This window comes from Puma concolor, chromosome C2, assembly GCF_028749965.1.
Source record: "Puma concolor isolate L17-30 chromosome C2, mPumCon1.1.hap2, whole genome shotgun sequence".
NCBI lineage: Eukaryota > Metazoa > Chordata > Mammalia > Carnivora > Felidae > Puma > Puma concolor.
Window position 1 is genome coordinate 143,781,805 of NC_141675.1, and position 27,738 is coordinate 143,809,542.

The following is a 27,738-nucleotide window of genomic DNA, read 5'->3' on the forward strand; positions in this document are numbered from 1 at the left end:
AAGTAGTGATTTTATTTCCCTGACATATATAACTAGAAGTGGGATTACTAGATCTTACAGTAGTTCTATTTTTGATTTTTTAAAGGGATTTTCCTACTGTTTTCCAGAAAGGCTTTTCTAATTTACATTCTCTTTTCTCACATCACCACCTACACTTGGTATCCCTTGACTTTTTTTTTAATATACTTATTTATTTTGAGGGAGACAGTGTGCATGAGCAGGGGGGAGGGACAGAAACAGGGAGAGAAAGAATCTCAAGCAGAATCTGTGATGTCAGGGCAGAGCCTGATGTGGTGCTTCATCTCATGAACCATGAGATCATGGCCTGAGCCAAAATCAAAAGTCAGACGCTTAACAGACTGAGTCACCCAGTGCCCTAGTATCCCTTGACTTTTTTGATACCGGCCATCCTAAAGGTGTGAGGTGCTACATCATTGTAGTTAAATTTGCATTTTCTTGGTAATGTTGAGTACCTTTTCATGTACCTGTTGGCCATCTATATATCTTCTTTTGAAAATGCCTATTCAGAACCTTTGTCCAATATTTGATCAGGTTGTTTGTTGTTTTGCCATTGACTTATATGAGTTCCTTATATATTTTGTAGGTTGCCTCCTTCCTTATCAGATATATTATTTGCAAATATTTTCTCCCACTCTATAGGTGTCCTTTTCATTTTCTTTTTTGATTGTTTCCTTTTCTGTGTAAAAACTTTATAGTTTTATGTAGTACCATGTATTTATTTTTGGATCTGTTGCTTTTATTTTGGTGTCAAATCAAAAAAGTCAAAAAGTCATTTCCAGTATCAATTCCAAGAAGTTTTCCCCCTATGTTTTCTTCTAAGAGTTTTATAGTTTCATGTCTTATATTTTAGGTCATTAATTTATTTTCAATTTATTTTTATGTATAGTTTAAGATAAAGGTCCAATCTTATTCTTTTGCATATGAATATCCAGTTTTCCCAACGCTGTTAAAGAGATTATTCTTTCTCCCTTTTGTATTTTTGGCACCCTTGTCAAAAATTAGTTGACCATTATATGTCTGTCTGTATGTCAATACCATAGCCTTTAGATTACGATAGTTTTGTAATATAATTTGAAATCGTGAAGTCCGTTTCTGGAAAGCTATCTTTTTTTGTGGGTGGATGAAGGCTGGAAAATACTACTCAATCATCTTGCTGGCTCAATATCTTATTTCCTTGACCTCATGCTTTCTTTCTGTCTTTCTTTTCCCATATATATATATATATATATATATATATATATGCCATTTGTTTTTATTTTGGTCATAGTGAATTTGTGCAATGTCATCCATAGCCTCAAATTATTTTACATGATGTTTTAGGGACTTTTTCAGTAGTTTTAAGGCAGCAAGTCATGATGGAAGGAAAGCTTTATTGGGATCCTATGCAGGTCTGGCTGGACACCATACTTTTCTTTCCTTTCTAAGTTCTCATTACATGCTCCATACCAGGGACGTCTCCACTTTGTTACTATTTCCATGCACTTCTGTAGCATCCATCATTCTCTGAACAATAGTCTGGAAATGGGAAAACCTTGATAGCACTTCCTTTTTCAACAGATATTCTGGGCTATTTTAAAGAAGCTGATAATCTTTAAGATCCTTTCTTCCCTTTTATCAGACCTCCTAGTTGCCATATTATCTTCCCCCCAAACATGCACACATACACACACACACACACACATTTACACACTCTGAAATATAGACTACAAACTAGTTATTAGTACTCTTACAATTATTAGCTTAGTGTTTATCAAAATTTTTTAAATGAAATGAGATGTATATAAACAATGGAAAACAAAGTTTATTAATTTTATAAATAATTTTAATAGCAAGCTACAGAATTTGATTAATTCAGACATGAATAGCTAACTATAATTAAGAATTTATTTGGAGTAGCTCTGTTTATTTATTTATTTTTCCAACGTTTATTTATTTTTTGGGACAGAGAGAGACAGAGCATGAATGGGGGAGGGGCAGAGAGAGAGGGAGACACAGAATCGGAAACAGGCTCCAGGCTCCGAGCCATCAGCCCAGAGCCTGACGCGGGGCTCGAACTCACGGACCGCGAGATCGTGACCTGGCTGAAGTCGGACGCTTAACCGACTGCGCCACCCAGGCGCCCCTGGAGTAGCTCTGTTTAAGAGCTCATTTTACCCAAATGTTGTTATTTTGTTTTGTTTATAAATTGGAATAAAAAGTTTTGCTGGTAAATATAATTCATAAAAATATTGATTAATGCAACACTTACGAAGTAAACATCTTACATATTTTCTGCTGAATCACATTAGTTTTAAAATGTATTTTACAGTATTTTTAATGTATAATGTTGGTACAACATAAAACAACAAATAAAATTCAAATTTTATTTTCCTTCTAAATCAGAATAATTGGTTCTTTTTGTAAAATCCAAAGACAATTATTCAACTTACTTTTAGCTAATTTTTAATGTAAGATTTCGCCTTTAATCCATTAATTCCAGAAGAAATGAATATATCAATTTTATAAAACGACGAAAGAGGGCTGCCTGCGTAGCTCAGTCGGTTAAGTGTCTGACTTAGGCTCAGGTCATGATGCTGACAGCTCAGAGCTCAGATCCTGGAGCCTGCTCCCTCTCTCTCTCTGCCCCCTCCCCCACTTGTGCTCTGTCTCTCTCTCTCTCTCTCTCTCAAAGATAAACACTTTTAAAAAAAAGATGATTGGGGGCGCCTGGGTGGCGCAGTCGGTTAAGCATCCGACTTCAGCCAGGTCACGATCTCGCGGTCCGTGAGTTCGAGCCCCGCGTCGGGCTCTGGGCTGATGGCTCGGAGCCTGGAGCCTGTTTCCGATTCTGTGTCTCCCTCTCTCTCTGCCCCTCCCCCGTTCATGCTCTGTCTCTCTCTGTCCCAAAAATAAATAAACGTTGAAAAAAAAAAATTAAAAAAAAAAAAAAAAAAAAAAAAAAAAAAAGATGATTAAAGATGTATCAAAGATCGCTTGAAATGTACTTTGTCTTTCATTTGTCAGAAATTAATAATCCTGAGCATTTTAAACCAACTACTAATATTAGCAAGTAAATGCCATCATGCATTAAGTCACACTATCTCATCTGGAAAATCTTTTACTTTATAAGGAGTAAAAAGGGACTTATATTTTACTAATCAGAATTCAAAAAGAATTCTGGAACCCAACAATTGTTATCTTAGTGAGGTTCTAGTTAGTTATTTGGGGCCAACACCTTTAGTGCCCTGCCTAATAGCCATTCTCCATTTCTTTTGTTACTCACAGAATTCCACTTTTGTGTGAGATGGCAACATGTCTAGTTTAAAACAGATTTACAGAAGTCAGTGCCATTAAGCGAGCCACGTGTCATGCTTCTGGCCAATGAGATTTAAGGGGAAGTCATTGCGTGTGATTTCTTGCAAAGGTGGTGAGAAGGGCAGAGTCAGTTGACAGTTCCCCTTTGGCCTTGCCTTTTTGCCCCGTGCTCTTCTCGCAGATCATTGTCACAGTATACTGAGGTGCAGAAACTTGAGGTTACAGGCCACAGGCTAACCCCTGCTGGCCAGCAGAATGGAAGTAGCAGAAGTATCTACAATGGCAGACATGCTCGCCCTGGATGCCCACCTTCATGCTTTTGTTATTTGTGCAAAATAAACTGCTCTCTAGTCCAGCCCCTGCTAATCAAGTTTCTATTACCACATGTCAAGCACAGTCTTCACAGAAAATTTTCTCTCAGATTATTGATAATTTTCTCATTTATGATGTATCAGTACCATTTATATAAGCTTTCAAAGTCTTATTACTTGCTCTGTTCCCACCTTTCAACATTTAGTTTTTCAGATATTATAATGGTCCCAGTGGAATTAATTCTAGCTGAAATAAATCTTGCTTTTAAAATAATTTTAAATAATCTTATTTTAGAACTTCTATTTGAAAAACGATTGTGTGTTGTTCAATATGTAATGACAACTATAAATGGTACAAAGAACTGCTTTTCAAATCAACTGATCACACTTGCATTAGTATCTGATGATGCTTCTTTGTGGGGATAGAGGAGATGGGAAGGGCTAATGTAAAACTTATTTATCCAGTGATCATTGCCTGATGACTGCAGCATTGTGGAGAGCCTGAGTGATGAGCAAAACATTCAGTGAAACACATTGGAGATTTAAAGAGTGTCATTTCGTAATCTTAACACTCTCTCATCATAGGGGATGGTTTTTCTGACTCAAACACTTAAAAACATGGTTTGCTCCATGCCAAGAGACAGCTTGAGAAATGTTAGTTTCTCCAACAGTAATAGTGATTTGGACGTTCTCACTGCCTTAAATATTTTTTGGAGAGAAACACTGCCCTACCCTACTTATCCTTACCCATGAAATTCTCTATAATATTAAAGGCAATTAATAATAAAAATCAATATATATGAAATTGTGCCCTTATAATATGGATTCAAAAAAGAACAGCAGTTAAATTCTGCACTGTGGTAACCTAGTAAATGTCTTCGAGGCATGACAAGAAGCAGTGTGATGGTGGTCGCATGCTTCCACCAAGGTCAAATGTGTTTTTAGCCTGGCCCTTAATGAGGACAATATTCTTCCTATGGCCAGATTATAGCCAAGAGCCTGTGCAGAACAGCACAGAGACTTATGGGATCACAGATCCTGCAGATTCACCAGGAATATAAAGCTGTAGGACAACCCTAGCAAAGAGAGGATCCAGTGCTTTCTCGGGCTAACAGTTACTAATCTTGGGCTAGGGGCAGAATGAATCTCCCCTTCACAACATAATTAATACAGATATTGTTGCTTCAAAATTAAGCAGTTGTGGGCAGAGAATGAGAAGTGTTTTTATAGTTTTTAATTGTTCTGATCAGAGGAAGCAACAGTTCACTGTAAACTGGCATAACCCCTGAGAAATGCAAGGTAGACAGGGAGAAGCAATGGAATGATCTAGGCTGAACAGAACAGAGATCATGCATTCTCAGCTATTCCTGAGTTAGAGGTTTCACCCAAGCCAAGAAGTAAGAAATTCAAACCAGCTCAAAATCCCATTGCATAGTGTTTTTCCTTATTCTATACAATTATTCATCTATTATTTTGAATTTAGTAAAATAAATGTGGTTCTCATTCTGTGGAGCAGTCATATCCCCAAAAAACCCCACAAATTCTTCCATTGTTTCTTCCAGTTTTTATAGAAAGATCCCATTCAGATATTGGATACTGACTCTTAAAATCGAGATCTTGATGTCCTCAATGGGAAAAACTAAGTGGAAGTGCTTTTAGGCATTTCCATCCACTAATCGTATTTATCTGAGTGAGCCACTTCTTACCGAAGGTTTTTTCATTCACATACTTTATTCTCATGGTCCACATGAGAATTCTGTGAAGTAAGTTCTCTCAATATATCTCTCCTTATACAGCAAAGACCCCGAGGCACAGAAACCAAATAGCCAAAGGCATCTAGAGCTTTCCATTACAGGAAACAAAAGAGGACTTAATGCCTTTATTGCCAAAAGCTTTTAGCAAATGGAGATGGGAGGAAACTTTTGATAAGAAAATCAGACCTTCTGAATCCTTGCAATGTGGCCAGATTTTTTACTTGCCTTAGCCAATGTCAAGGATTTATTCCTGAAAGCAACTTCAGAAACCATATCTTTCAAAAAAGTCACAGATTTCACTCCATCTGCTCCACCCGGAGTACCTCCACTGAAAGCCTTTAATAAGAACATCGACAGATGGCATGCTCTGAGGCAGATAGATCATCAAACACACTTATCACAAGTACATTTAACTTGACTTCCTAAGGCAGTGATGCGTACTGATTTATTTGGAAATACGCCAAAGAATGAAAGAGGAGGAAATTTCCATTTTGGAGATCACAAGCAGACACTGTTGCAGAATTCCTTTCAATGTGAGTTTATCATGTTGTTTTCCTGTGATTGGATTCAGGTTATGAATTTTTAGCAGGCGTAACAACTAAATGATGGTGTGTTACTTTCATTTTATTCTATAAGATTGTGCGCAATTTTGGTTTGTGCCGTTACTAATGTTCTGTTATTTTTATCACTTGATTACGGTGATACCACCAGGCCTCTCCTATATTCTTCTCCCTTCATAATTAGTAAGTATTTTGTAGAAAGTAATGTCATGTTGTTCCTTCAAACATTCAACCTATTTATACCTATAGTAGCTCACGGTTTCTAATTTTTACTCAATGGGCTCTAATTCTTTACTATTATTTTTTTATGTTGATTCTCAAATTGCCCCTTTGGGGTCATTGGTTTCTTCTGACTGAAGCTTTCAAACTGGTTTGGGGTTTTGTTTTGTTTTGTTTTTCCTTCTTGATGTATTTCCAACATTGCTGGCCCAACAAGTTATTCCAGGATCATCTAGTATTTTCCCAGCCCCATCCTGGAATCAGTCATTTCTCCAAGGATCTCTGGCTCCCATTCATGAGAAGCTAAGATTTGGGTGTAAAGTGTGTGCACCTGAAATTTTATGCAAAGTCAAATTTACACAATGTAAAATACAAGTCTTATCTATGTAATTAACACACTGCTTGTAAACCTGAGGATCAAAGATAAGAACACCCAACTCTAGGAGTCATCTAATAGAGGACTATAAAGTAAATATGATTATATTTCCTATCTCTTTCAAAAGATACAATCATAACTACTGAGCCTGGGTGGCTCAGTTGGTTAAGTATCCAACTTCGGCATAGGTCATGACCTCATAGTTTGTGAGCGCGAGCCCCACATTGGGCTCTCTGCTGTCAGTGTGGAGTCTGCTTCCGAGCTTCCTCTCTTTCTGCCCCTCCCCTGCTTGTGCTCTCTCTGTCTCTCAAAAAATAAATAAACTTAAAAAAAAAAAAAGCAAGTATAAATTCTTTACTGAATCATTGCTAGTGAAAATATACTTTGTCATTAATCCCCAGATTGCCCAATTTAATTTTCCTGCATATCCATCAATGCGTTAACTTCATTTTATTTGCCCTTTTGGAAATTTTATCATATACTAATTTTAATGCCAATTTTAGTAATTTCATGCTGAACTTTCTTCATCTATAGAACATGAGTCCTCCACGAATGTGTGTCAACATTTCTGAAGTATCATCATTAACAATAAATGTATATGATTATATAAACAGAAGGATGTATTGCAAAGGTAACATGTAAAATACAATATTCATACAGCCACATAGCATAATAAGAAACTGAAAATATTTACACGTATTTTGTCTCTTTTTAAAATAATACCGTAGCTTACAAGAAAATATGTCATTTGGAAAGGCAATGCTTCCTCTTTGCCAAGAAAATTTATTGTTGTACAGAGATTGGACAAATAATGTTCTGCTGAACCAAGAACCTTGAGTTGGTTTTGTTTGTAATGTTTCTATCTAGAGGAAATATAGTATTTCATTCTTTGATAGCACCTGTATGAGTCTGCTCAGGCTACCATAACAAAATACTACAGACTGAGTGGCTTAAACAACAGGAATTTATTTTCTCAGAGTTCTGGAGGCTGGAAGTTCAAGATAAAAGTGGCAGCAGAGTTGTCTGGTGAGGACTCTGTCCTTGGGTTCTCAGTGTGTGCTTATATGACTCCTTCCATTTTCATGCATGGAGAGAGAGAGTACCCTGGTGTTGCTTCTCATAAGAACACCAATTCTATCACATCAAGGCCCCATCCTTACAACTTTAACCTTAATTTCCTCCTTCTAGGCTACATCTACAAATATGATCATGATGAAGGTTAGGGCTTTACTGTATGGATTTTGAGGGACATAATCCAGTCCATGGTAGCACTAATCACAATAACAACCATGTAGTTCACACTAAAATTCACAACTGTTTCAGTGCCAAATCAGTATATTTATTCATTTCAACGGACACCAAAGTGTACTGACTTATTGATGATTGTCATCATTTAAAAGATAAAATTTTGGTAATTAATTTATGTCTTGAACTTTCTAAATAGTCCCTCAATAGCCAATCTTTTTTTTCAAATATAAAATATTATGATTGCTGAAAGAACACATGCAAGTCATAAGCTAAATGGGTCAAATATTTACCAATTATCCAGACCTATGTGCAGATGCATACAAGAAGTGACAATCTGAATAACTATCTAAATTCAAGACTCACTACGTGATTGATGATTATTTTAGATCCTATATTCGGTCTTCCTGGCAGAGATCTCTTTTCCAACACTAAATACAAATAAGTCCAGTACTTTGATAGATATGAATATCCTGTGGAGGACAATTGAGTGGATGAAATAAATACTAGATATTTTGATTAAAAAATATCTAAAAGACGGTATATTTTAAGTTTATTTATTTATTTTGAGAGAGAAAGAAAGAGAGAAAATGAGCAGGGAAAGGGGCAGAGAGAAAGGGAGAGAGAATCCTAAGCAGGCTCTGCACAGACATGGGGCTTGATCCCAGGGAACCGTGAGATCATGACCTAAGCCAAAATCAAGAGTCGGACTCTTAACTGACTGAGCCACCTAGGTGTCCCTAAAACACAGTATTAAATGTGAAAATTAAATAATATTCACACCAAAAATGAATGAGTTGATATTAGAAAACCTATTAGTAAACTTGACCAAGTTAATTTATAAAATCTTAAAAAATTATACCATTAACTTTTAAAACACACTTCAAATTCTATTTCTTTTACTGTTTAAACTCACTATACATATTTCCATGTACATGAACAGGAATATTGGAAAATAAAAGTGTGACTCAGTCTGAAAAAGAATATATATCTCAAATCAATTGCTAACTATTATTTGCAGTAAAATCTAAAACATATAATAATTATTATTGTTTTTAGTATTTCCACTTTTATAGAAGTTCTGACAGATCAGGGGCTCCTGGGTGGCTCAGTTGGTTAAGTGTGGGTCATGATCTCACAGTTCGTGGGTTCGAGCCCCGCATTGGGCTCTATGTTAACAGCTCAGAGCCTGGAGCCTGCTTTGGTTTCTGTCTCCCTCTCTCTCTCTCTGTCCCTCCTCTGCTCATGCTTTCTCTCTCTCTTCCTCTCTCAAAAATAAACAAACATTAAAAAAATTTAAAAAAAAGAAGTTCTGACAGGTCAGACAAAATATATAACTATTGAAGGTAAATAAGACTAAATTATATACTTTTGATGATATATATTTGTATGCAATAAATGTATAATAAAATTTGTAAAAATTCATTGAAAATTATTATAAATAATAAGGTAATTGAGCAAAATATCTAGACACATATAAATATGCAAATGCAAAGAACAATATTCATGTAGGAGAGACATCTTAGCTGACTAGGCCTGACCAGCTGACAGGCTTTTGCTGCCTTTGGGAAGTGGCGAGTTCTTACAGCTGAGAATAGCTGCTCATCCAAGAACTACATTTCCCAGACTTCTTTGCATTAAGGCCAGATCAAATGCCTAGTTCTTGCTGGTAGAAAGTAGCAGAAGCATTGTGCTCTATATCACTTCCAGCAGCTCCTTAAAAACACAGTGCCAAACACATTTACTCATGGCAATAAATAAAAATTGCAAAATAATATTTAGATCTGACCCATTTACAAACAGGAAAAAAAAATACTTGGAAATAATTAATAAAAGGCTACTTTCAAAGGCTGGCCATATAGTTGGATATAAAATATTATTTTAAATATAGATGTTTTTATAAAATTAGTTCATAATCTTAATATAATTCACACAAAAATATATTCCAAAAATTTTATGAATTATCTAGAAGAAAAACAAACAGGGGAACATAAATAAACTAATAAAGAATTATCTAACTAGATAATAAAATCAGCAGAATTCAATTAGCATAAAGCAATGAAACCAAATAGATAATTCAGAAACTAACTTTATTAACTATGAAAATTTTATTCAAATAAGAGCAGTACTGGAAATCACTGAAGAAAGGAAGGATTTCCAGTAAACATCACTGGATGTTCAGTAAACATCAGCTTGTGGGACCCAAGGAATTTAACAAAAATCCCCTACCCCTGGACAAGGAGAGCAAAACTAACTCCATTTTGTGCTACACCCACCATCTTGTGTATAACCCCCACATGACCTACTTATTGCTTAAGACACTCTCCTACCCTAGTCAAGCCGCTGAGCACACCCTTACTGGAAACCGTCTCATATAGGAATGTGGAACCCCTAACCGCCAAAGAATGTAAACCCCGCCTTTTGCCCGCCAAACTTGCGCCAATTCTGATCAGAGTGATAGGCTAGTTCAAACAGTTACTATAGGGTAAATTGTAATTCAATTGGCCACCTGCGTGTGGACTGACATGACTGTGCAACTTTCTGTGTGTGTTACAATCTCATTGGCCACTGGCCCCCAGAAAACTGCTACGACTCTTACCCTAGGGCTCCAAGTCCCTGCTCCCCTGTGTTGGGTATACTTGGGCCCAAGCTCGAGCTTGCAAATAAACCCTCGTGCGTTTGCATCGGTATTGGCTCCTTGGTGGTCTCTCGGATTCGAAATCGGGGGCATTACAAGCTGGTTGTCTATTTAGAGTACACCAAACAAAATAACAACTTAAATAATTCTTACATAATAAAAATTAACCAATTCACATAATATATAATTATTAATAAACATTTGAAAAACCTTTATCATGCTAGTAACGAAAAACAATGATACACCATTTACATGTAAAACTAGAGGGAAAGAATTGATATACAACATTTCTATGATGATATGTTGAAAGGTCTCTCTCATATAATTCTGATGGGAGAGAAATTTGATGCAGTACTTTGGGAAACCAATTTGGAAATTCATCCCAGGAGCTGTAAAAGCAGTCGAGAAGGAGTTTCATATTTGTTTTTCAAGTAAACTCTAAGATATTGTATCTTCCTCATCCATTTAGCCCTAAACTCCAAGCCCAGTGCCTGGAATACAACAGAGAATCAATTAGGGCTTGTTGAATTAAAGTCAATTGATTCTAAATATGTTCTTTAGAAATAAACAGAGAAAAAAATAAAAGTACTTAGTGATCCCTCTTCTACAAAATGAGCCTTTCAAGCACATAAAATAGCTTTCATGATTCCATTAAGAATCTTTTTCTGGTGGGTCATTGGCCTTATGTTTCCAGACTCCATGCCCTTGGGAGCTCATCTCCAGATGTGGTGCTGTGTGCCAGGGCCATGCATGGAACAGCCCTCTGCTAGGATTTTCCTTGCCTTCAGCATTATACTACACTTAGTGAAGGTTAAGATCACGACCTAATCACTGCCCCCAGGCCCCATCTCCTAATACCATCACATTGGGTATTAGGATTTCAACATAAGAATTTTTGGAAACTACAAACATTCAGACAATAGCAATGGCTTATTCATCAATGCTTCATTAGATTCTTTTTTCTGAATAACTTAGTAGAAATCAAAATATTCTATCATGGATGTTGTTTTATCAGTCAGGTAATACAGAAATGGCAACATTGAGATGGTCCACTTCTATTCACTTCAACAGAAAAGAGTTGTAATGCACATTCTGAAGTGGGTTTCTAACTTGAATCTATTTATTGATTGATTGATTGATTGATTGATTTATTATATTGAGAGAGAGAGACAGAGACAGAGAGAGAGCAGGATGGGCAGAGACAGAGAGGAAAGAGAGAATTCCAAGCAGGCTCTCTGCCATCAGCACAGAACCCTATGCAGGGGTCAATCTCATCAAATGAACCATGAGATCATAACCTGAGCCAAAATCAAGAGTCGGCTGCTTAACCGACTGAGCCACCCAGGTGCCCCTCTAACCTGAATTTATATCACAATAACCTAAACAATTTTTCTTAATGTGGTTTCCAGGAACTCATACCCAGAGCATTTTGATTCAGTAAATATGGAGTAGGGCTCAAGAATCTGCACTTGTACTAAGAACTCCCCTCTCCCTAGATTTTTTCCTACATAATTGGTCCTCTGACCATACTTTTGAAAAATATTGGCAATTATATGTCATAAGGGGGGAGTACTGATTTTAATCAAGAGAAATGTGATGCAGGCACCTAAGACATGCAGTGTCAACAACATTTATTGGGGACGTATCTTACACAGTGAAATAAAAATGAACAAATAATCTAACCAAAAAAATGCAAGTTTATATCATGTAGTAAGACAACACATTAACAGAATCAATAAAATAACATTTAATGTATAAAAATAAAATGTATATAGTAAAATGATTTATGGTATAAAAATAAAATGATTTGCACATAAATGTTGGTTTAATAAACATTTATTGAATGCAAACACAGAATATAATAAATAACAGATAACAATTTACATAAAAATCACAAATGTTCAATAGTGAATTTGATTGTAATAAAAATTTCTGACCGTTTCCTAGGCATGTGATTTCTATTTTTCTGCACATGTGGATATGTCAACAACTGGTATCTTCATACATTTTTAAAAAATTATGAATAAGTTATGTACTGGTTTGGTGGTCCAGAGACATTCCCTATGTATATATATATGTGAGTCTCTAAGGATCCTGTTTGACTACCAGGAATTTTCTGTGTATAAGAAAAAATACATATAAAGTATAAATTTCTGAGGAGTAGTTTTTGTTGATGCCTTATTCACATAGTTGTTTCTATTCAGTCTTACCTTCATAATAACTTACAAAATAAAATACTTTTCATTTTTGTAATACTTCATGACTGAATCCCAGGATTAAATTTTTCTAAAATGCAAATCTGATGGTGTAACTTTGTGTTTTAAAGACCTTCAGATTCTCCGCCATTACTCCTAGGACAAAGTTCCAATTCTGAACATGGCCTACGTGGCCATCACAGGCCCAATCCTCCAGTCCCCGCTCTTGAAGGCCTTCCTCCCAGCTCTCTACAGCCTAGTCGCAGCAAACTTAAGAGCACTCATCAAGAACATGTTATGTACCAGATACAGTTCTCTGATACTTTCCATAAAAAATCACGTTTAATCCTTTCTAAAGATGTTCAAGGTAGGACTACTTCCCTTTTCTTTATGAAGGATGACCATTTGAAAAGTGAAGTAACCTTTCCCATGTCATATCACTTAGAAAATGATGAAGTTCTGATTTGAACTCAAGAAAGAATCCAAAGCTCGGATTCTCCACCATTCACTGTGGGGCTTGCTCTTCAATTCCATCCGATTTTTAAAGATGTATTGGTTCTCTGTTCAGGGCCTTACCCCTGCTGCCTGAAAAACCCTCTGCTCCCAGAGTACCCTTTAGAGACCACTCCTACCCAGTCTGCCTTTCAGCCACTCTAGGCTCAGTGTGTATGTTCTCATTTCCCCCAACATAATTCCTAATAGATTGTATTGTAATTGAATCATTAGTTGTTTACATCCTTAAAAAAGAATACAAGTTTTACGAGGGCAAGGACCTTTGTAGTCTCATTCACCAGTCTCCAGAAATTAGCTGACACATAGCAGTAATAAATGTTATTTGTTGATCGGTTGATTGAAATAATCTGTGAAGTAGCCTTTCATATGAGAAAGTATCCAAAAACCTGTTTGTAGGCTTACTTGAAAACGTTTCATAATTTAAAAAATATGTTGTTAATTCTCTCTTGATAGTACCAAGGGAAGGAGCAGTTTAAACCTAAAAATGGCAAGAAATTAAATATTCATCAAAATGAATAACATTTATTGACCTCCATAACATATGTGTAAAGGATCTAGATATGAGTTCATAATCATAATAACTCAAGTTCTCATTTCAGTCTTGCTCTAAAAGTTGTATAGAGTCCATAGAATAACATTGCATGGAAATTGACTCATGAGAGGCATTTCCCCCAAAGCAGGCACTACTTTTCCTTTGTAGATACAATAGATAACCTAAATATATTTTGTTTAATGAATATGTAATTTATTAGTTTATGTGGCATGTATATGGATCATAAAATGTTTTCTAACAAACCGCTTGTTTGACTAGCTCTGAGAAGACCTAGGTTCTCAATCTAATTTATTTACTTATTAAACACATGAGCTTGGGAAAGTTAATTAATTTTTCTTAGCTACAGTTTCTTCAGATCTAAAGGGAATGAAGCACAACATGAACTTTCCACATCATACAGCTGTGGAGGACTTAAAATGAGTTAGTATCATGAATGAACTCTAAAAAAGACAAAGCAAGTTGGTAGTGTGTTTTTATCATTATCATAATTATAAATATTATAACTATTATCCTAATGATCTTTGCTGAAAATAAATAACCGATAAAAATTTGACATCTTCTGAAGTTACATTCTAAATTAAGTGGAAGGGGTTTTTTTTTTTTCCCCTAGTAATTTTAGATTGAAGTCTGAGGTGATCTTTCTCATAAAAATAAATAAAAATAGCTATATGATTTAGGATTATTTCATCAGCAAAGAGGATGAAAAGCAGCTCAAAGTGGTGTAAACAATGAGAAAATATTCTTAGCTCACAAAACTGGAAGTTCAGGGACAATGTGGGCCCCTCAAACTTGTTTGACCCAGGGGATAGGTCATCCTATCCACCCCCCACTCTGCTGACCACACTGACTGTTTTCTCCTAAGACTAATCCTGTCGTGCTTGCAGGCTGGCCACCAGCAGCCACGGAGACCACGGACTTCCACATTCATGTCTAGTAGAAAAGGCAGAAGCTTTCCGGGGCTCCATCGCAGGAGTGAAAATTTTTCCCAGAAGCCTGTGGTGGGCATTTTTTACACCCATGTTTGCATATCCGTTTTGCGTTACCTTTCTATCGTTGGGGTGTCCCAATTCCCTAGGAAGAATTCAAAATACAAGTTCACAGCCATCATGCCTCTAGAACATAGATCAGTGTCCTGAAATCAACTGGATCCATATGAGACTTTAATTCAGAGTAGAACGATGATGCAGACTCTGGGGTGAGTTTGCATTTAGTGAGCAGAAGAGGTAAAAGACGTGATAGCTTTGGAGTAGGTAGTGGTTGCAGATTTGCATTTACAAGGCAAAAGTGGCATCAATGTCAGTGCAGGAGCAATTAGAGTGAAGTCCAGTGTCTGGCAATACTGTGTGGTGGCAGGGGGGACATACTGGGGAGTCTTTAAGTGACCTCCAATGTGACTCAGTTGAGACATTATTCCCAGATCTGTTCTTCCAGCACCACACAAAACTTGTCATAGAGTCAGACACACCTTCTGACTTCAGATCCCTTTGGCCTCCACTTCCTTTGTTCCCAGGGTCACCGTCAACACAGTGTTGACTCATATCAGTTTTGTGCAGAATCAACCTGATTGTGCCCTTGTCCTGAACTTCTCACCTTGTGCCCTGGGACCTCCCATGTTGATAAGGGGTCCAGCGACCTAACCAGATACCTAGGAGTGAATCTTCAACCAGTGGGTCAATGTTTAATGGGAAATACTTGATGGAAAAGGGTAGATAAATTGTTTACAGTAAATATGTTTAAAAATGCTCAACCTCAGGAAAATAAAATTGAAATCTCTTAGAGAAATTTTTTTCCAGTTGACAATTTGACAAAAATTACTCTTTATTTTTTTTTATTTTTTTTTTTTAACGTTTATTTATTTTTGAGACAGAAAGAGACAGAGCATGAACAGGGGAGGGTCAGAGAGAGGGAGACACAGAATCGGAAACAGGCTCCAGGCTCTGAGCTGTCAGCACAGAGCCCGACGCGGGGCTCGAACTCACGGACCGCGAGATCATGACCTGAGCCGAAGTCGGCTGCTTAACCGACTGAGCCACCCAGGCGCCCCTTTTTAAATTTTTTTTTTCAACGTTTATTTATTTTTGGGACAGAGAGAGACAGAGCATGAACGGGGGAGGGGCAGAGAGAGAGGGAGACACAGAATCAGAAACAGGCTCCAGGCTCTGAGCCATCAGCCCAGAGCCTGACGCGGGGCTCGAAGTCTCGGACCGCGAGATCGTGACCTGGCTGAAGTCGGACGCTTAACCGACTGCGCCACCCAGGCGCCCCCCAAAAATTACTCTTTAGAACATTAAGTTTTGACAAGAATATAGAGTAGCAGGAAATCTCAATTGCTGATGTAAGTAAAAAGTACTAAAACCATTTTGGAAAAATATTGGCCTTACTAAACTGAGTTGATTATATGTCATGATGAAGCAATTTCACTCCTAGGTCCAAGGACATATCCTAAAGAAATTCTTGTATATTTGTCCTTAAAAGCAAATATAAGAAATTTGTCACATATTTTATTTTATAAAATCTGGAAACTAGAAATATTACACCGTCTTTCAGCAAAAGATAAGATGAATCAATTGTAGCTTAGTCATATGGCAAAATATTCCCTACCAGGGAAATAAGTGAAATTCATCTGTTTGCAAAAACATGACTGAATTCTTAAATCATAAAAGTTGAACCAAAGCAGCAAATCACAAAAATTTACTAGAAATTTGATTTATGTAAAGTTGACAACACACACACACACACACACACACACACACACACACACACAAAACAAAACAATTCATTTGTGGGAAAAATGCACACACAGAGCTCGGGAACAGTTATAAAACATAGAGCTTTAGAGAACATGGTGTTCTCTAATTAAACTGGTATTTGGAGAGGGAGGAAAGGGATTTGAGGTGACTGGGCAGGAGCATTTCAAAAGTTCTCATAATGACCTATATTTTTAAGTTAAAGGTTGAGTTACACAGGTATTTATTTTCTTCTTCTTCATATTGTTCAGGTACATATTTATTTTCTTGTATATATCATATTCCATGACATAATTTTAAGTAGTTTTTGTCCATGTGAAAACCTATTCTCAAACAGCAATTAAAACCTCAGTGCTGTATTTGCTTCCATTCAGATGCCTCTATTATACCTACATGTAAGTCATCCAGGAATGTATGTCATAAACTATTTATCCCTGCAAAAAACAAAGGGGAAATTTCTTCTTTAAAACAGAGCCCGTGGGGCGCCTGGGTGGCGCAGTCGGTTAAGCGTCCGACTTCAGCCAGGTCACGATCTCGCGGTCCGTGAGTTCAAGCCCCGCGTCAGGCTCTGGGCTGATGGCTCAGAGCCTGGAGCCTGTTTCCGATTCTGTGTCTCCCTCTCTCTCTGCCCCTCCCCCGTTCATGCTCTGTCTCTCTCTGTCCCAAAAATAAATAAACTTTGAAAAAAAAAAAAAAGAATCTGTAAAACAGAGCCCAGAGTTGGAATTATGTACCGGAAGAGGTAGAACTAGCCTGTTGTGGATCCCATACAAATAAAACACCACAAATGTTTTGACTTTAAAACCTTTTGGACTTTAGATCTTAATTTACAATGTAGGCTACTTTTAGAAATTTCAAGCTGCATTCATGACTAAAATTAAACTTGAATTACAAGACAGTACCAACTGATTTTAGACTTCTGAAGAAAGCATTTGCTCTTCTATCAAAAATGTGAATCAAGTTTTCACTGTTGACTGGAGTTGAGTTTGAAAGCATGATCATCAGTAGATAAAGAAATTCTGAACACCTGAAGCTGTGTTTGAGCAACTTTTAAAGTTAAAAATGAATGCGCTCAGCTAACTCCACTGGCATGCAATTAGGAATGAGGTTTAGTCATTAATTAACCCATAAGTGAAAAACATCTCATTTCCTTCTACCTTTTACAAAAATTATCAGCCACCTTTTTCAAATATCAAGTGCTTTCTATTTCAAAGCGTGTTTTGCTTCCTAAATTTATTTTTCTATATATTTTTAATGATGCATCATTAAGGTTGCCTGTGTATTTAGAGTATCAAAATAGATCTTGGCCATGTACTTTTTCGTTTTTTGTATCCCTATCAAATTATTTAAAGGCCAAACTTGGGCAAAACAATATTAAATTTTTTTTTCATTTTTTTTGTTTTCCCAAGCACTTGCATTGAATTTTATATTTTATGTTACTTTTCAGTCTGTAGTAAGACATCACAGCAGTCATTAAAAACATGAATATTGGGGCACCTTTGGTGTTTCAGTCAGTTGGGCGTCTGACTTCAGCTCAGGTCATGATTTTGGGGTTTGGGGTTTTGAGCCCTGCAATCAGGCTCTGTGCCAACAGCTCAGAGCCTGGAGCCTTGCTTTGGATTCTGTTTCCCTCTCTCTCTGCCCCTTCCTCGCTCATGCTCTGTCTCTCTCTGTCTCTCAAAAATAAATAAGCATTAAAAAATATTTTAAAAGCATGAATATTGGCACCAGAGAACTTGGGTTGGTACCACAGCTCTGCAACTTATTGGTTGTGTGACTCTGAAAATTTACATAATCTTTCTATGCCTCAACTACTCATGGAAAATTGTAGACAACACTTGTGCCTACCTCATATGGCTGTGGTGAGGATTAAATAAATTAATATACAAAATCACCTCAAAGAATAAAAGTACATCGGTTCTATGTATTTTTAGTTCTTGTGATTTTTCTAATTATTTGTACATTTAAAGTCATAATTAGACATATAAAATAGTGTTTATACAAGTTACTTATTCATTATCAAAAATTTTAAAAAATTAAAACTATTTTTATCTGCCAAGATTGTAGCCAAATCTTTGTGGTATAGTTTCATATAAAGACTAATATTCTTCCAAATTTAGATTGATTGCCACAAAAACTGTAAGGAAAATGGCTCCAACCAATCTTTTCAGGAAATTATACCATGGATAACATGTAAAATGTATGAAAACCACACACACAATTATCAGATCGCACTTTGATGACAATAGTGGCTTTTCAGTGACCATGAATGACACTTCTGTTTAATCTCTGTAGTTGCTCTAAAAGTTGTTCCTTAATTAATTAATTAATTAGTTTGAGAGAGAGGGAGAGGGAGAGAGCACACATGAGTGCGTAAGTGGTGGTGCAGAGCCTGATGCGAGGCTCCATCTCAAGACCGTGGGATCATGACCCAAGCAGAAATCAAGAGTCAGATGCCCAACTGACTGAGCCACCCAAGTGCCCCTAAAAGCTGTCCTTTTAAAATAAAGGCTCAAATGGTCTCTGAGGAAGCTAGGCTCCAGTACATATCAGAATAGCAAAGGTTCATCCTAGGTGCTATGGCAGGGGTATGCATTTTCCTTTGGCCCACCTGAGAGGCAAAACTTCTTAAGTCCAGAGACTGAATGGGAATGAACATTCGATGTGCTGTGGTAGGATCTCATACAGTTCACAGAGGGAAGCTAGCAGCCACGAGTTGCGGGGCGGCTGTAGTTTGCACAGACAATAAATAATTGGCATAAGCCTAATTAAAAATATTTTCTTGAAAGAGAAAAAAAATATTACATATGTTTCTCAAAAGACATTCAGATGTCACTCAGTCTTCACTTTACTCTTGGGAGTGAGGACCCTGAGGCTGAATGTTCCAGAAGTCACTGGAGCATCACCAGATGCTCTTCTCATGGCCGCCAGTCCTCCTGCTACTTCAGAAGGCAGCAGCATTGGGGAGGGAAGAATGGCTTTCCTTTGACCATGTTATCTGACTCTAGAGTAGAGCATACACGAAGACAAGATACAATCCACATAGTCACCCATCTCATTCAGTCTATGCCAAGTGTCTGTGAACTAAGACTGAATTCACAGATTCCACACCGGCCACAAATGGACAGACCTGAGAGTCAGCAGACATTCAAATGGTCCTAGCAGGAACATTGGAAGGTCATTTCCTAAGTGTCTTTTCTTCACCAATCATTGTTATTATTATTACACTAAATTATTATTGCAACTCTGTTCACTCTTATTATTACATTACATTATTAAATTATTACATTACAGTCCGGTTAAACATATAGTACCACATTCAAGTTTTAACTTGACATTATTGTAGTATCCAGAATATCTAAAAATTTTTTAATGAAAATGGCCTAAGTTGAATTAGCTATAACTCTTGCACGTCTAATTCTGAAAATTTATCAAGTAATGCATACATGTATTTAATTAATGTTAATTATTTGTACTTTCATTAAGCTGATATATTCCATAATCATTTCTACTAAGGAAAGAAGTAGGGGCAACTGGGCGGCTCAGTCGGTTAGGCGTCCGACTTCAGCTGAGGTCATGATCTCACGGTTCACAAGTTCAGGCCTTGTGCCAGGCTCTGTGCTGACAGCTCAAAACCTAGAGCCTGCTTCAGGTTCTGTGTCTCCCTCCTTCTCTCTGCTCCCCCCCCCAATGGTGCTCTGTCTCTCTCTCTCTCAAAAATAAACAAAACATTAAAAAATTTTTTTAATTTAAAAAAAATTTTAAAAAGGAAAGATGTAGAACAAAGGCCAGAAATTCTAGCCAGAAAAAGAACAAAATCCATGACTTTCACTTACTCATTCATGGGAGTTTTAGGGGTACATAATTTGCATATTAATAGGATATTCAAGTGTCCTTAGACAACACTTATCCATAGAGGATTAATACTCTGCTAACATTTATACTATGTCATTATACATTAGATGAGACTATTTAAAATATTTACATAATACTTTTCCCCAAGGTACAAATTATAATCAAATATCTTCTGAAGAATCTTCTTCCTACTTTACTGTTTTCTTTTTCAAATAAATATCTCTACTCGTGGCCTAAAAGATTCCAGATTGGGTGGCACACACAAGTGAGTAAAAAGGAATGTTTGAAGAGCAGAGGACCTCATAAAAATAAGCTAACGTCACACTGGTTTCACTAAAGAAAACAACCAGCAGACAGGAGAAGAGAGAAAACAGAAATTGCGTATATAGATTATCTATCCAAATCCTGGAGGAACAACCGATTAGAAAAACATCAGTCTGTTTCTTGAGAATCATTTCTGCTACTTGCCATTTCCTAGTTCAGCTTTTTCGTCCTTCTTTGTTTTTGCTCTGCTATTAAAAGTGAAGTTAATTAACCATGTATGCAAATCTTTGACAGAGAGAGAATGTGTGTGTGTGTGTGTGTGTGTGTGTGTGTGTGTGTGTAAACATGCACTCAAGTGCTAGAGATTAAAAGTGTTACTGAGCTCTGTCTGTTCGGGCACTAGAGTGTCCAGCGGGGAAGAGAAAACAATCCACAGCACTCTGACAGGGTCACGTCTGTTTCTTTCTTTTATAGGTCAGAGCCTGCTGTGTCTGCACAGAATATATTTTCACATAAGAAATTAAAACAGGCAAAAAAAAAAAACAGAAAGCAAGAGTGATGTAGGTATCTTTTGCCACCACTCGTGTCAGAAAAAATAAAAACTAAATAATATGTCAGCAGCTAAAAACATTTCTTCAACCTTTCCAAGAAAAGTTTAGGAATATGTCATGTATGTACTTGAACTGTTTGTTCTTGAACTTGCTTTAAGAATGTAAGCATGGCTAAATGTCCCAGGTTCAGGCCCTAGAGACTGCTTACTCTCTTTTCTAATGAGAACATGAAAAACGGTGGGCAATCTTCACATGTCCCTGCACAAATTACACATGTTATTTTATTTTTTTTTGTCACTGATTGTTAAATATTTGAGATAGAAGATTGCTAAGGTTGGGTGGAAGTTTGGAAATAATCTAGGGAAATTTTTTAACTTAATAAATAAAGTGTTTCAAGTACATTTTCAAGTGTTCACTTCTGGCATATAACATGATTTTATATGTGAAGCCAGAAAGCATTGCTAAACTTATAATGTATTAACTAAAGCTAAATTTTCTCGTCCTGCCTCAAATTTCTAAGTTATTGTACATGTTATTTTAAAGGTTATTATTAATAGATAATAGCTCAGTCTAATATTGAGTATGTTAGTATATCCTGTATATTTGAAGTAGTTTTAAATTCTTTTGAAAAACAGCATAATAACACATTTAATCAGTTTTATATTTATATTATTTAGAAATATAATATGAAGGGCACCTGGGTGGCTCACTCAGTTAAGTATCCGACTTCAGCTCAAGTCATGATCTCAGAGTTCATGAGTTCGAGCCCCGTGTTGGGCTCTGTGCTGACAGCTCAGAGCCTGGAGCCTGCTTCAGATTCTGTGTCTCCCTCCCTCTCTGCCCCTCCCCCTCTCACACTCTGTCTCTCTCTCAAAAAATAAATAGTAAATATTTTTAAAAAATAAATACAATATTATTGAACATATAGCCAATTTAATAATTCCACTATCATAATTTTTAAGAGACTGAAGATACAAATGGTTGATCCCTGACTATAAATATAATATCCATTGCAGGATCCAGAATTGTATTGCTTATTAGAACAAGTAATGAGAAAGAAAACTTATTTGTGACTTACCTTATTCTCATAAATATAGAGCTTAAGAACATTCAGATACCAATCATTTGTACATAATAATAATAAAAGGAAAAATGCAGGGCTCCTGGATGGCTCAGTCAGTTAGCGTCCGACTCTTGGTTTCTGCTCTGATCATGATCTCACAATTCATGAGATCAAGCCCCACATCAGGCTCTGCACTAACAGTGCGGAGCTTGCTTGAGGTTCTTTCTCTCCCTCTCTCTTTGCCCCTCCCCCACTTGTACTCTCAAAATAAATAAACAAAAAAAATTTTTTTCAACAAAGAAAAGAAAAAGAAAAATGAAAATAATTTACATCAGCCTCTTGTTCCCATCAGCTTTCCCCCCAAGCCTTATCTTCTACCTCTTTCCTTCTCACCTGATTTTTGGAGACCATATGAAACTAGTAGCCTAAATATGTCATACCTATGTATAATTGCACTTGCTTCCATCTGCCTACAATCTCTTTTTCCCTCTATTCTTTACTAGTATAATACCTTTTACCCCCAAGGAGTCAAGTATTTTGTGAACTTTTCTCTAACTCACCCTGACACTTCTCCCTTCTCATCCTAGCCCTTTGAGCTAACTTTTTTCCTTTCTTCACAACACATGTTGCACACAGTAATTATCACTTTGCATTATATGCTGGTTTGCACGTTTGCCTATTATACTATTGGCTTCTTGAGGGCAAGGCCTTTTTATTCCTGTATGCCTGGTACCTGGGGCAGTAATGTGGCACATAGTAGATACTCAGTTGACTGAATGACAGATTTTTTTTCACCAGTTGAGGAAAACTTCTTAGACCACTTTCTTTTTTTTTTTTCTTTTTTTTTTTAAGGCAGTGATTTTTTTTTTAAAGTTTATTTATTTTGAGAGAGAGAAAGAAAGGACGGGCAGGGGAGGAGGCAAAGAGAGAGGGAGAGAGAACAGGAGAGACAGAATCCCAAGCAGGCTCTGCATGGTCAGCACTGAGCCCCATGTGCGGCTCAATCCCATGACCATGAGATCATGACCTGAGCCAAAGTCGGACGCTTAACCGACTGAGCCACCCAGGTGCCCCTGGACTGCTTTCTTTGATCACAACTAGCTAACAGAACCACTTAGATAACAAGGACCATATTGGTCTTGCGGTAGATGTGAGTTCCCGTGATAATGTTCTAGAAGCTCAAAAGAGTTCACTTTTTATTACTCTTTCTCCAATTAAGATTTGCTTTTAAACTGAAATCCATATTATCCTTTTTTCCCCTGATAGTTTTAAGAGAAAAAGAAAAAAGAAAAAATTTCTCTTAATAGTAACCTACCTGCATTTCCCTCCAAGTGAGTTTTCTCTCAACATCCTTTAATCCAGTATTCCTTCCCTACCTCCTACCTCCTCTTCCTCTTCTCTCCTTCTCCTTCCCTTTCCCCTTCTTTGTCTCCTTCCTTCTTCCTCTTCATCCTTTCTCCTCCTCTCCTTCCTCTTCCCCCTCCCCTCTTGCTTCTTCTTCTTCTTCTTCTTCTTCTTCTTCTTCTTCTTCTTCATTTTCCTGCTTCTCCTTTTCCTTTTCCTCCTCCCTCTTCTTCATTACAACCAGTAAAGTCTCTTTGTATGCTGGAATATTTGCCACTTGCCTCTACAGATCCACTCCACTTTTCTCTACTCTACTCTGCCCCTGAAAGTATTTCCATTGTTAACTTTGTCCACTCCCATGGAACCCCAAGCAATATCATTTCCAAAAAAAGACTCATTTTACATAAATGAAATGGTACAATGGATTGATAGCCACAAATCTTACTGGCCTCACCATGTGCCCATAACCCAAGAGTTGCTGCCTTAATGTAACATTGCCATGGCCAACTACAGACTCAATTAACTCACCAAATGGAAAACAACAACTTGCAAGGTTGGAGATCTGTCCTACAGGACATGTTATATGATTTAAACTAGTGCTTCATATATGGAGCCATCACTCCCATAACCAGAATATATGGGAAAAGGAACTAAATTTTAGAGGTGAGAATAAACTGTTTTATTATTACCAAAGTTACTCACTGGAAAAATTTTACTTCTAGTCCCTATAACCTTAGGTTAAGTGGGTTTAGACTTGTGTTCTTTAAGAAAGAAATGTTTTAAGGGTGCCTGGGTGGCTCAGTTGGTTGAGCGTCTGACTTTGGCTCAGGTCATGATCTTGCTGTCTCTGAGTTCCAGCCCCGCCTGGGGCTCTGTGCTGATAGCTCAGAGCCTGGAGCCTGCTTCGGATTCTGGGTCTCCCTCTCTCTCTGCCCCTCCCCTGCTCATGCTCTGTCTCTCTCTCTCTCTGTCAAAAATAAATAAACGTTAAAAAAAATTAAAAAATAAAGAAAGAAAGAAATGCTTTAATCAAGAAATACAGTCACGGTCTATTTAATTGGGAGCTGTAACTTCCTCTTGGCCATTCAGGGTTTCTCAAACTATTGAGCTCATAGAAAGAGAAGGAGATCACATATTGACTGAAATGATTGATCCTAATCACCAAGGTGAAACTGAATTCCTGCTACTAGTTGGGATAAGAAGGTCTATGTGTGGAGCACAGAGGTTTTCTTGGGTGCTTCTTGGTACTTCCTTTTTCAAGAGCCCTGGTCAATGGAAAGTATAACAACACAATAAAGACAGAACCATCATGGACCCAGATCATGCAGGATCATCTCACCAGTCCAAGACTTCCATATAGCTGAGGTGACTGGCAGAAGTAAAATGAATAAAACAAGCCAAAAAAAAAAACAAACAAACAAACAAACAAAAATGGACTGTGTAGTGAAGAAATGAGGCTATAAATACCAAATTAGGCTTATTACTAGTATCAGAAATGGGAACTGCAGCAGTAAAATGTTGTGTAAATTTTTTATTTTTCATTTCCCCTTCTTGTTAACTTTCCTACCTTATATGACCATAGTGGTGATACCTCCTATTTTAAGTTTCAAGTGGGTAGATCACTGAATTGCCATCAACATAGCTGATGGGAATTTGGGTGGTCCTTGTGTTGAACCTGTAATATTTCATCTGGACAAAGTATAAAAGGAGATGCAGAAAGGTGAGCCCTGATGGATTTCCCATTTGTCTGTCCAGATCCACTCCCCACCTTTTTCTTTCCTTTGTGTTGTGTGGAGGCTGACCTATACAAGAGATATCAATGATCTCTCTCACCTTCTCACTACCAATAGGACTCATGGGAGTCACCAGCAGATCAGATGAAGGGGGAAGAGAGAGGAAATATTTATTTATTTCCTTCCCGTGAGTTGACTCTGTCCTTCTATCAAAGGCCACAGATCCTTTAAGACAATCTTTTCGTCATTCTTCTGAGTTCCAGTAACTACTCTTTCCTTCACCACTTTAGGCCCCTTAAGGCTTGGGATGTAAACCTACCCTCATTTTTAGGGGCCCTAAAGTATTATTCCACCTTAAATTGGTTTCCCTAAACTTGGTTCCAAGTGTTGGACGTGACTCCCATTTTACTAAACTTTCTTTGATTCTCATCTCTTTCTGCCAACACAATACTGATATATAGTTGTCAATATTCAAAAATTGTGTCTATAGTTAAATCACATTTACAAAACACTAAAAGTGAAAAAAGTGTCTGTCTTAAGCAGAAAAGAAATGTCAACAAAAGTTTAGAAGACAGTAAAGAAATAGGGTGGTATAGAAGTATAGAAGTATAGAAGTATAATCTAGATCACAGAAATCACATCTCAATATACACATGGATGAAGATTACAGGTGACCGGAACTGTTTACAGAGATGAAAAAAATAAAATTAAGTGGCTCTAAATCAGGAGTTGTGAATTACAGAGAATAGAATATGCCACTAGGTGACCTTGAGAGAATTTAAGTTAAAGGCACATTTACAGAGCTGCTGAGTTGTTCAGCCATCACCCCCTCCTCAGTAGGTGCAGAGTAGCTATAGTCTTTTCCTGGCTGAGGACCTCACCTTCACTCTGAGCAGATGATTCTCCTAGATGGCCCCCCCAATGGCAGTTGTGGTGGTTGAGCAGAGAGGCAGAAAACCGCTATTATGGTTTTGGACCTGTTCAATGGAGTTGGGTGTTGGACATAGAGAAGGAGGAGCAGTTCTACCCAGGATGAACTAAATCCAAGTGCCTCACCCTCAGAGTAAAGTCCTCTACACTGTGGTCATTGCCAGTCTTCCTGCTATAAATAGCAGCTTTAATCTGAAGAGAGCTTTGCCTGGGAACTGGACTGGCTCACAGTCAGGCTTACTGTCTACACAGTAAAGGGCCTTTAGGGCAACAGACTTACAAACTGCAAAGCAATCCTTGCTGGCAAAGAGATTCATCAGTTTAGCAACTAATTCACAAGTATGACTGATACACTGAAATTCACCACTTGTAAAATCTAATCAGAGAAAAACAAGTGATCCCAGAAGAAATGGAGGAAATGCAAAAGAGAGAAATAATTTTTTAAAATCCATGTTAGTAATATTAAAAATAAATAAATAAATAAATACATAATAAAATCTATGTTAGCAAACCCAGAGAGATTTGGAGGATGTTCCATGCCTAAAATAAAAAACAAGCTGCCCTTAAAAAGAATAAGGTGCAGGGGCGCCTGGGTGGCGCAGTTGGTTGAGCGTCCGACTTCAGCCAGGTCACGATCTCGCGGTCCGGGAGTTCGAGCCCCGCGTCAGGCTCTGGGCTGATGGCTCAGAGCCTGGAGCCTGTTTCCAATTCTGTGTCTCCCTCTCTCTCTGCCCCTCCCCCATTCATGCTCTGTCTCTCTCTGTCCCAAAAATAAATAAACGTTGAAAAAAAAAATTAAAAAAAAAAAAAAAAAGAATAAGGTGCAAACAAGAATGAATTTTTTGAAATTGAAAGTATGGTTGCCATAATTAATTGAAAAGAATCAATAAGAATACTTAATAACAGCAATCCGGGATTAGTAATCTGGAAGAGAAAGACAAGGATATCATCCACAATATAAAGTTTAAAAGACTGGGAAATAGAAAGTATTTGGAAATTTAGATGCTTATCAGTTATATCCAGAATGTTCAAGACTTTTGGAGAACCAGAAAAAAAGAGGACAGACCACTGGTAGGTATGAATTGTCACAGGGATAATGTAACACAAATCTCTAAGGAAAAGACTCACACTGATGGAGTTTGCAGATTATAGGAAAAATGATAAAAGGTACAAACCCAAAGAGAGAGTAGTGACATTTCAGAATTCTGAGCATAAAAAGACAACCATAAAACTTCTGTCAATGGGAACAAAAGTAATTTTCAGAGAAAAGAAGATGAGATTGGCATCAGCCTTCCCATTAGTACCATTAAATGTCAGGAAAAAAAAGGAATTTAATCTCCCAGAACATATGTTCAATCTAAAATTCTATACATAAGACAAATTTTTATTAAATAGAAAAAGGAAGTTAAAATGAAAGCATCTTTTGCTGCCAGGTCCTAGTGTCCATGAGTCTCTTCTGAAAACAACAAAAAATATTTTTTAAAACTGACATTTGTAATCCAGAAAACCAAAACGTATAGCAAGAAAGAATTCGTGGATCTGTAAGAATGATCCAAACTGAAGAATGACATT

General features: G+C 37.1%; 1 long non-coding RNA gene across 2 annotated transcripts in view; it reads right to left on the reverse strand.

Annotated features, from left to right (window-relative positions):
* Positions 1 to 26,299, reverse strand: part of LOC147577569 (uncharacterized) — a 137,845-nt gene extending 111,546 nt beyond the window's left edge. For both annotated transcript variants that reach the window (XR_015255862.1, XR_015255863.1), the window contains exons 1-2: positions 26,118 to 26,299; positions 8,147 to 8,253 (exon numbers count right to left, since the gene is read on the reverse strand). This is a non-coding gene — a long non-coding RNA (uncharacterized LOC147577569). The remainder of the gene's footprint in view (positions 1 to 8,146; positions 8,254 to 26,117) is intronic.
* Between the last annotated feature and the right edge of the window lie 1,439 nt (positions 26,300 to 27,738).